This window comes from Mustela lutreola, chromosome 16 (genome assembly GCF_030435805.1).
Source record: "Mustela lutreola isolate mMusLut2 chromosome 16, mMusLut2.pri, whole genome shotgun sequence".
NCBI classification, from domain to species: Eukaryota; Metazoa; Chordata; class Mammalia; order Carnivora; family Mustelidae; genus Mustela; species Mustela lutreola.
The window spans coordinates 43749981-43761444 of NC_081305.1; positions in this window are offsets into that span (position 1 = coordinate 43749981).

An 11464-nucleotide genomic window follows, 5' to 3' on the forward strand; every position below is an offset into this window, starting at 1 on the left:
ATAAGAACTAAAACCCTAAGCACCTAGAATAAAACAGGAAAAACCTCTTTGACATTGTCTTTGCAGTGATTACTTGGGTATGCCATCAAAACACAAAACAAAAGCAAAAATAAATATATGGTACTAAATAAGTAAAAGTTTCCTGCACAGCAAAAGAAAAAGTCAACAAAATGAAAAAGCAACCTATGGAATGAGAAAAAAAAATTGCAAATCATATTTCAAAATAAGTTAATATTCAAAATATATAAACATATATAAACAACTCAGTGGTCAAAAAAAACCCAATAAATCTAACTAAAAAATTGGCAGAATCAAGGAGACACTTTCCCAAAGAATAGATAAGATAGGTAGCAGGTACATGAAAAGATGCTCAACATCACTAATCAGGGAAAGGCAAATCAAAACCACAGTGAAATTTTCCCTCATACCTGTTAGAATGGCTATTACCAAGAAGTCGAGAGTTAACAAGTCTTGGTGAGGTTGCAGAGAAAACTAAATCCCTGTGCACTGTTGATGAGAATGTAAATTTGTACAGCTACTATGGAAAACAATATGGAGGTTCCTTAAGAAATTAAAAATAAAACTTCCATAGGATCCAGCAATCCACTTCTGGGTATATCAAAGGAAACAAAAACTGGTATCAATAAGATATCTGTACTTCCAGATTCTTTTTTTAAAGTGCTATATTTCATATTTTAATGCTGTATTTCTTTCCTGTTTCAAGTTTTTATTTTATTATTTATTTTATTTTTAATTTTATTTTCTGTTTCAAGTTTTTATTTATTTTATTATTTATTTTATTTTCTATTTCAAGTTTTTATTTAAATCCTAAGTTAGTTAACATATAATGCAATATCAGATTCAGGAGTAGAATTTAGTGATTCATTATTTACATGTAGTATAACACTCAATGCCTTCCTTAATAGCTGTCACCTATTTCGCCCATTTCCTCACCCACCTCCCCTGTAGCAACCCTTGGTTTGTTCACTATACTTAAGAGTCTACTTTATGGTTTGCCTCTCTCTCTTATTTTTTCCTTCCCCTTTGTTCATCTGTTTGGTTTCTTAAATTCCACATATGTACACTTCCATATTCTTGCAGCATTATTTATAATAGCCAAGATATGGAAACAACCTGAGTCAGTCAATGGATGATGAATGGATAAAGAAGAAGTGATACATATATATACAATAGAGTATCATTCATCCATGAGAAAGAAGGAAATCTTGCTATTTGTGACAACTTGGATCAACTCTGAGGGCATTATGCTAAGTGAAATAAGCCAGAGAAAGAAAAATACTATAGAACATCAGTCATATGTGGAATCGGAAATAGGCGAATTCATAGAAACAGTATAGTGGTTTTTACCACAGAATGGTGGGAAACATGCAGAGATGTTGGTCAAAGGGTAGCAACTTCCTGTTATGAGATGAATAAGTTCTAGGGATCTAATGTTCAGCATGGCAACTAAATATTGTGAGTAGATTAGTAAATGTCTCACTGCAAAAAACGCAATGGTAATTATGTTACACGATGGAGGTGTTACCTAACCCTGATGCTAATCATTTTGGAATATATGTGTATCATGTCAACATGTTGTACACCTTAAACAATATTATAAAGCTGGAATTAAGTATAAAAATTTAAAAGCTATACAAAAATAAAATCACATATCTTTAATTAATAGGGAGAAATTATATTTTATGTATATGTGTGTGGCCTTTATTATTTTGAGGTATTTCTTCACCATACCCCACCTTGTTAATTTTTTTTTTTTTATCAGAAATGGATGTTGAATTCTGTCAAATGCTTTTTCTGTACTTCCTGGGATGATTATATGATTTTTATCCTTTATTTTCTTTCTTTTTTTAAGATTTTTATTTATTTATTTATTTGAGAGAGACAGAGAGAGCATGAGAGGGGAGAAGGTCAGAGGGAGAGGTAGACTTCTCATGGAGCTGGGAGCCTGATGCAGGACTTGATCCGGGACTCCGGAATCATGACCTGTGCCAAAGGCCATTGCTTAACCAACTGAACCAACCAGGTGCTATATTCTTTATTTTCTTTTTTTTTAATTATCTAATTTTTTTTAAATTTTCAGCATAACAGTATTCATTGTTTTTGCACCACACCCAGTGTTCCATGCAATCGTGCCCTCTCTAATACCCACCACCTGGTTTCCCCAACCTCCCACCCCCCGCCCCTTCAAAACCCTCAGATTGTTTTTCAGAGTCCATAGTCTCTCATGGTTCGCCTCCCCTTCCAATTTCCCCCAACTCCCTTCTCCTTTCCATCTCCCTTTGTCCTCCATACTATTTGTTATGCTCCACAAATAAGTGAAACCGTATGATAATTGACTCTCTCTGTTTGACTTATTTCACTCAGCATAATCTCTTCCAGTCCCATCCATGTTGCTACAAAAGTTGCATATTCATCCTTTCTGATGGAGGCATAATACTCCATAGTGTGTATGGACCACATCTTCCTTATCCATTCGTCTGTTGTATATGGACCACTTCTTCCTTATCAATTCATCCGTTGTAACCTTCTTAAATTTATTAAGACTTGCTTTATGACTGTGTGTGATGTATCCTGAATAATGTTACTTATTTAAGAAGAATGAGTAATCTGCTGATGTTGGGTGAAATGCTCTGTATATGTGTGTTAGTCATTTAGTGTATTTTGTTGTTCAGTTCTGCATTTTAAAATTGACTTTCTGTCTGGATGATCTATATCCACTAATGACAGTGGAATGTTGAAGCTTCCTGTGATTGTTGTATTGCTATTTTCCCTTTAAAGATCTGTTAGTATTGGCTTTCTATATTTATATGTTTTGATATTAGGTGCATATATATTTATAATTGCTATATATTCTTGTTGTATTATCCCTTTTATCAAAATATGACATTCTTTGTCTATTGTGAACATTTGTGACTTAGAGTCTATTTTGTTGATGTAAGTATAGCCTCTCCTGCTTTGTTTTGTTGCCACGTCCATGTCTCCACATCACACTTTCAGCCAATGTATGTTCTTAATTCTGAAGTGAGTCTTTTATAGACGGCATTTATTTGGGTCTGGGTTGTTTTTTTTTTTCAGTCTGTTTTTTCAGCTACTCTATGTCTTTTGGTTGGGAAGTTTAGTCCCTCTACATTTAAAGTAATTATTATTTTTTAATTATTTTACTATTACTATCATTTAACACTACATAAAAACCAATATTATATGCTGGCCAACTGAATATAACATTTAAAGTAATTATTAATAGTCAAGGACTTTAAATTTTCTTAATATTTTGTCTTTTTTGTAGTTCTCTTATTCCTCTCTTGTTTTCTTCATTGTAGTTGATGAATTTTTCTCCGGATATGCTGTGATTCTTTTCTCTTTGTTTGGTTTACCTACTATATGTTTTTCCTTTGTGGTTACCATGAGGCTTAAATCAAATAATTTATAGTTATAATAGTTACTTTAATCTTCTAACAACTTCAATTGCATACATAACTTTACACTTTATTTCTCTCCACACACTTTATGTAATTGATGTTAAATTTTGCTTATTTTATATTGTATTTCCATTAGCAAATTTTATCTGGTTATGGTTATTCTTAATACTTATATCTTTTAACTGTTTTACTGGTGTTAAAATATACATGACACCATTACGGTATTACAGTATTTTGTCTTTGTCTTTTCCAGTGAGGTTTACATCTTCATATGCCTTTTAAAATTAGTTTCAGAGGTAGAATTTAGTGATTCATCAGTAGCATATAATACCCAGTGCTCCTTACATCAAGTGCCCTCCTTAATGTCCATCATCCAATTATCTCTCCCACACACACACATCCCCTCCCTTTCAGCAACCCTCAGGTTGTTTCCTAGAGTTCAGCATCTCTTATGGTTTCCTTCCCTCTTAATTTTCATCTTATTTTATTTTTCCTTGCCTTTCCCCATGTTCATCCATTTTTTTTAATTCCACATATGAGTGAAATCAGATGGTATTTGCCTTTCTCTGATTTATTTTGCTTAGCATCATACCATCTAGTTCCATCCATGTCATTGCAAGTGACAAGATTTCATTCTTTTTGATTCTGTCGTGTGTGTGTGTGTGTGTGTGTGTGTGTGTATACATACCATATCTTCTTTATCCATTCATCTGTTGATGGACATCTCAGCTCTTTCCATAGTTTGGATATTGTGGACATTGCTGCTATAAACATTGGGGTGTCCGTGCCCCTTTGAATCATTATGTTTGTATCATGTTGCTTTTAAAATTCATTTCATTAAAATTGTAAAATGTCCTTTACCATTTCTTATAAGACAGGTCTTCTGTCTTATAACACACAATCTTATAACACAGAATTTTTGTTATTTCTTGACATTGCTTCTTCATAGATTCACACCCACCTGTTACTGCGCATGTGTGTGTGTGGGTGTTGTGTGTGCACGCGTGTGTGTGTGTGTGTTTAAGACTATTTTTTTAAGAGAAGTCTTAAGTTCACAGCAAAATTGAGAAGGTACATATATTTCCCATATACTCTCCGGCCTTACATGTATCAACACCCCCATTATCAACATCCCTCACCAGAGTAGAACATTTGTTATAACCTACATTGCCATATCATCACCCAAAGTCCACAGTTTCTGTGAGGGTTAGTTCTTGAGGTACATTCTGTGGTTTAGGACAAATATATAATGACATATATCCATTGTTATAGCATCCAGTGGAGTTATTTTCACTGCTCTAAAAATCTGTATTCTGCCCATCTCTCTCCCATTGCCTATCTCTCTCACTGCCCTAAAAATCTGTGTTCTGCCTATCTCTCTCCCATTGCCACAGCTCGTGTAATCACTGATATTTTTACTGTCTCTAGTTTTGCCTTTTCTAGAATGTCATATAATTGGAATTATATACAGAATATAGTCTTTTTACATTGGCTAAGTCTTTCACTTAGTAAAATGCACTTAAAAGTCCTACATGTCTGTTCTTGTCTTGATAGTTCATTTCTTTCTAATACTGAATAATATTGTATTTTCTCAATGTACTATAATTTATTTACCCATTCATCTATTGAAGGACATCTTTTTTTTTTCCAAGTCTTGGAATTTCTGAATAAAGCTGCTATGAACCTCCATTGGCAGTTTTCTGTGCGGACGTAAATTTTTTTTTTTTTTTTACTCCTTTGGGTAAAAAAGGAGTACTTTTTTACTCCTTTGGGTACCCAGAAGCCCAATTTCTTGATTGTGTGTTAAAAGTACATGTTATTTTATAAGAAACGACCAAAGTATGTGAACCATTTTGCATTTCCATTAGTAATGAATGAAATTTCCTGTCATTTTTTCATTCTCACCAGCATTTGGTGTTCTCAGTGTCCAAGATTTTGTCCATTGTAATAAGTGTATTGTAGTATCTCCATGTTATTTTAATTTGCACTTCCCTGTTGACTTATGATGTAGAGCATTATTTCATGGACTTATTTTCTATCTGCATATCTTCTTTGATGAGATTTCTATTAAGGTTTGGCCCACATTTTTAAATGTGGTTGTTTATTTTCCTATTGAGTTTAAAGTGTTTTAAAAAATATTTTGGACAATAGTCTTTTATCAGATTGCCTTTTGCAAATTTTTTCTCCCACTCTGTGACTTGTGTTCTCATTCTCTTGAAATCATCTTTCAACAGAACAGTTTTTAATTTTAATGAAGTCCAGCTTATCAGTTATTTCTTTCATGGATCACACCTTTGGTGTTATATCTAGAAATTCATCACCAAACCCAGAATCTTCTAGACTTTCTATTATGTTAACTTCTAGGAGTTTGATAGTTTTACATTTTACATATAAATATGTTGTCCATTTTTAGTTAATTTTTGTACAAGATACTCTATCTAGATTCATTTTGCATGTGGATGTGCAATTTCCCCAGCACCATTTGTTGAAAAGTCTGTGGTTCCATTATATTTCTTTTGCCCCTTTCTCAAAGATCAGGGATTATGTGATTTTATTTATGTGCAACACTTTCTGGACTACATTGTTCCATTGATCTTTTTATACTGAATAAATTTGAGATATAACATGCCTAAGTTTAAGGTGTACAGTGTATTAGTTTCTTACATTTTTGTATTGTAATATGATGGCCAATGTAGCAATATTTATCCCATAATTATAGTATAATATTATTGTCTATATTCATTATACTGTACATTGGATTTCTGTGGCTTACTTACTACTGACTGCAAGTTTGTACCCTTAAACATCTTTGTTCTTTTTTTTTTTAAAGATTTTATTTATTTGACAGAGATCACAAGTTGATGGAGAGGCAGGCAGAGAGAGAGGAGGAAGCAGGCTCCCCGCTGAGCAGAGAGCCCGATGTGGGGCTCGATCCCAGGACCCTGAGATCATGACCCGAGCCGAAGGCAGAGGCTTTAACCCACTGAGCCACCCAGGCGCCCCTTAAACATCTTTGTTCTTATCCACTCCCACCATCCCCTTGTATCCATTTTACTCTATTTTTTACACACTTAGTTTTTTTAGGTTCCATATATTAAGTGATATCACACAGTAATTGTCTTTGACTTGTCTCTTTTAGAATAATGTGCCTAGGGTTCATCAATGTTGTTGCAAATAGAAGGATATCCTTTCTCACAACTGAGTAATATTCTATTGTGCGTATCACATCTATTCTATCTGTTCATTCATTGAGGGGTATTTGGGTTGGTTCCATATTTTAGCTATTGCAAACAATGCTGCAATAATCATGGGATTGAGTGTATGCAGTCAAATTCTGTTTTCATTTTCTTTGGCTGTATACCCAGCCTCTTGTTGGATTGATTCCTTTATTGTAACATAATGCCCTTCTTTGTATCTTGTTACAGTCTTTTTTCAAAAGTCTATTTTGTTAAATATAAGTATTGTTACACTGTTGTTTTTGTTGTTGTTGTTTCACTTCCATTGAAATGCAATAGATTTGTCAACGTTAATTTTCTATTCTGGTACTCTACTGAATTCATTTATCATTTCTACCATTTTTTTTGGTGGAGTCTTCAGGGTTTTCTATGTGGTATCATGTCATCTGCAAAGAGTGAAAGTTTTATTTCTTCCTTAACAACAGGATGCTTTTATTTCTGTTATCTGATTGCTATAGCTGGGACTTCCAGTACTGTCTTGAATAAAAGTGGTAAGAGTGGACATCCTGATCTTAAAGGAAAAACTCAGTTTTTCCCCATTGAGGATAATGTTAGCTTTTTGTGAATGGCCTTTATTTTATTGAGGTATGTTCCCTCTATCCCTACTTTGTGAGGGATTTTATCATAAATGGATGTTGTACTTCGTTAAATGCCTCTTCTACATCTAATGAACTGATCATATAGTATTTATCCTTTCTCTTTTTGATACAATATATCACATTTATTGATTTGTGAATATTGAACCACCCTTGCATCCTAGGGATAAATCCTACTTGATTGTGGTAAATGGTTTTTTTAATGTATTGTTGGATCAAATTTGCTAGTATTTGTTGAAGATTTTTACATCTCTGTTCATCAGGGATACTGGCCTGTAATTCTCTTTTTTAGTGATATCTTTGTCAGGTTTTGGTATGAGGGTAATGCTGGCCTCATAGAATTAATTTGCAAGCTTTCCTTCCTCTTCCATTATTTGGGTTAGCTTGAGAATAGTCTTCTTTAAATCTTTGGTAGAATTCACCTGTGAAACCATCTGGTCCTAGACCTTCTGTTTGTTTGGAAAATTTTTGATTAGTGATTCAATTTATTTGCTGGTAATCAGTCTATTCAGATTTTCTATTTATTCCTGATTCAGTTTTGAGAGGTTCCCCTCCCTTTCCCTTCCTTCTTTTCCTTTTTCTTTTCTTTGTTTTTTTCTTTTCTTTCTTTTCTTCCTTCCTTCCCTTCCTCCCTCTCACCTACCCTGTATCCCTCCTTTCTTCTCTTCCTTCCTTCCTCTTTCTCTCTCTCCTGCTCCCTCCCTCTCACTCTCCCTCTCTTCCTTCCTTTTTTCCTTCCTTCCTTTCTCTCTTTAGCTCTCTCTCTCCCTCTTGGAGGTTATATGTTTCTAAGAATTTATCCATTTCTACTAGGTTACCCAATTTGTTGGTATGTAATTTCGTGTAATATTCTCTTACAATCCTTTGCATTTCTGTGGTGTTGGTTGTTATTTCTCCTGTTTCATTTATAATTCTTTAAGTTCTTCCTCTCTCTCCCTTCCCCCGGTCCTCCCTCCCTCCCTTTGATGACCTTGGCTAAAGGTATAACAATTTTGTTGATCTTTTCAAAGAACCAGCTCTTGGTTTTATTGATCCATTATATTTGTTTGTTTGTTTGTTTTTAGTTTCTATTTCATTTATTTCTGCTCTAGTCTTATTATTTCACTTCTTCTGTTGGTTTTAGGTCTTGTTTGTTCTTTTTCTGCCTCCTTTAGGTGCAAGATTAGGTTGTTTATTTGAGATTTTTCTTGCTTTTTTTTTTCATTTTTTAAAAAATTTATTTTCAGCGTAACAGTATTCATTGTTCTTTGCACCACACCCAGTGCTCCATGCAATCCGTGCCCTCTATAATACCCACCACCTGGCTCCCCCAACTTCCAACCCCCCGCCCCTTCAGAACCCTCAGATTGTTTTTCAGAGTCCATAGTCTCTTATGGTTCACCTCCCCTTCCAATTTCCCTCAACTCCCTTCTCCTTTCCATCTCCCCTTGTCCTCCATGCTATTTGTTATGCTCTACAAATAAGTGAAACCATATGATAATTGACTCTCTCTGCTTGACTTATTTCACTCAGCATAATCCCTTCAAGTCCCGTCCATGTTGCTACAAAAGTTGGGTATTCGTCCTTTCTGATGGAGGCATAATACTCCATAGTGTATATGGACTACATCTTCCTTATCCATTCGTCCTTTGAAGGGCATCTTGGTTCTTTCCACAGTTTGGCGACCGTGGCCATTGCTGCTATGAACATTGGGGGTACGGATGGCCCTTCTTTTCACTACATCTGTATCTTTGGGGTAAATACCCAGTTGTGCAATTGCAGGGTCATAGGAAGCTCTATTTTTAATTTCTTGAGGAATCTCCACACTGTTCTCCAAAGTGGCTGTACCAACTTGCATTCCCACCAACAGTGTAAGAGGGTTCCCCTTTCTCCACATCCCCTCCAACACATGTTGTTACCTGTCTTGCTAATTTTGGCCATTCTAACTGGTGTAAGGTGGTATCTCAATGTGGTTTTAATTTGAATCTCCCTGATGGCTAGTGATGATGAACATTTTTTCATGTGTCTGATAGCCATTGTCTTGTAGATAGTATGTCTTCATTGGAGAAGTGTCTGTTCCTATCTTCTGAGATTTTTCTTGCTTCTTAAGGTAGGCCTGTATTGCTATACATTTTCCTCTAAGTACCATTTTTTCCCTGCATCCCAAAGGTTTTGGACTGTAGTTTTAATTTCAATTTGCTTTTTATTTCTTCTTTGATTTCCTGGTGGACCCATTCATTGGTTAGTAGCATGTTGTTTAATCTCCATGTATTTGTGGTCCTTCCAAATTTTTTCTTGTGGTTGACTTCATGTTTCATAGCATTGTGGTCAGAAAATATGCATGGTATGATCTCAATCTTCTTGTACTTTTGTTGAGGACTGATTTGTGAACTAGTGTTAATCTATTCTGGACAAGTACCATGTACACTTGGAAAAAATATGTATTCTGCTGCTTTAGGATGAAATGTTCTGATTGTATCTGTTAAGTCCATCTGATCCAGTGTGTAATTCAAAGCCATTGTTTCTTATTTTCTGCTTAGATGATCTGTCCATTGTCCATATGTTAAAGTCTCCTACTATTACTGTATTATTATCAGTGAGTTCCTTCATGTTTGTTTCATTTTATATATTTGGGGTGTCCCATGTTGATGCATAAATATTTATAATTGTTAGTCCTTCTTGTTGAATTGTCCCCTTTATTATGATATAGTGCCCTTCTTCGTCTCTTTGTTTTAAAATCTTGTTTGTGGAGCTCCTAGGTGGCTCAGTCAGTTAAGCATCTGCCTTTGGTTCAGGCCATGATCCCTGAGTCCTGAGATCAAGCCCTGCATTGGGCTTCCTGCTCAGTGGGGATTCAGCTCCTCTCTCTCTCCTTCTGCTCCTCTCCCTGCTCATGATCTCTCTCTCCAATAAATAAATAAAATTTTTTAAAAAAGATTTGTTTATCCAATATAAATATTGTTACTCTGGCTTTCTTTGGACAGCCACTTGCATGATAAATGGTTCTCCATCCCCTCACTTTCAATCTGCACCTGTCTTTAGGTGTAAAATGAGCCCCATGGGGGTACCTGCGTGGCTCAGTTGGTTAAATATCTGATTTTTAAAAAGATTTTATTTATTTATTTGACAGAGAGAGAGATCACAAGTAGGCAAAGAGGCAGGCAGAGAGAGAGGAAGGGAAGCAGGCTCCCTGCTGAGCAGAGAGCCTGATGCGGGACTCGATCCCAAGACCCTGAGATCATGACCTGAGCCGAAGGCAGCGGCTCAACAGACTGAGCCACCTAGGTGCCCTTAAATATCTGATTTTGGCTCAGGTCGTGGTCTTGGGGTCCTGGGATCAAGCCCGTGTTGGACTCCCTGCTCAGGAAGAAGTCTGCTTATCTCTGTTCCTCCTGCTCTGCTCCTCCCTCTGCTTGTGCTCTGTTTCTCTCTCAATTAAATAAATAAAATCTTTAAAGATAAGTAAATAAAATGAATCCCTTGTAGGCAACATATATATAGGTCTTATTTTTTTAAATCCATCCTGACACCCTATGTCTTTTGATTGGAGCATTTTAGTCCATTAAGTCAGAGTAATTACTGATAGATATGTATTTAGTGCCATTTTATTACTTGTTTTGTCATTGCTTCTGAGATTTTTCTCTGTTCCTTTTTTTTTTTTTAAAGATTTTATTTATTTATTTGACAGAGAGAAATTACAAGTAGATGGAGAGGCAGGCAGAGAGAGAGAGAGGGAAGCAGGCTTCCTACTGAGCAGAGAGCCCGATGCGGGACTCGATCCCAGGACCCTGAGATCATGACCTGAGCCGAAGGCAGCGGCTTAACCCACTGAGCCACCCAGGCGCCCTCTCTGTTCCTTTCTTATTTTTGTCACTTTTGGTCTTTTCTTTCCACTCCAAGAGTCCCTGTTGACATTTCTTGCAGGACTGGTTTAGTGGTCATGAACTCCTTCAGTTTTTCTTGTCTGGGGGAACTCCTTCTATTCCAAATGATAGCCTTGCTGGAGACAGTATTCTTGTCTGAAGATTTTTCCCATTCAGCATGTTGAATATATCATGGCATTTGCTTCAGCTTGCTAAGTTTCTGTTGAGAGATCTTCAGCTAGACTTAACAGGTCTTCACTTATAAATTAGGGACTTCATTTGTCTTGCAGTGTTTAGGATTTTTTCTTTATCACCCTATTGTGCAAACTTAGTTACAACATGTCTTGGTG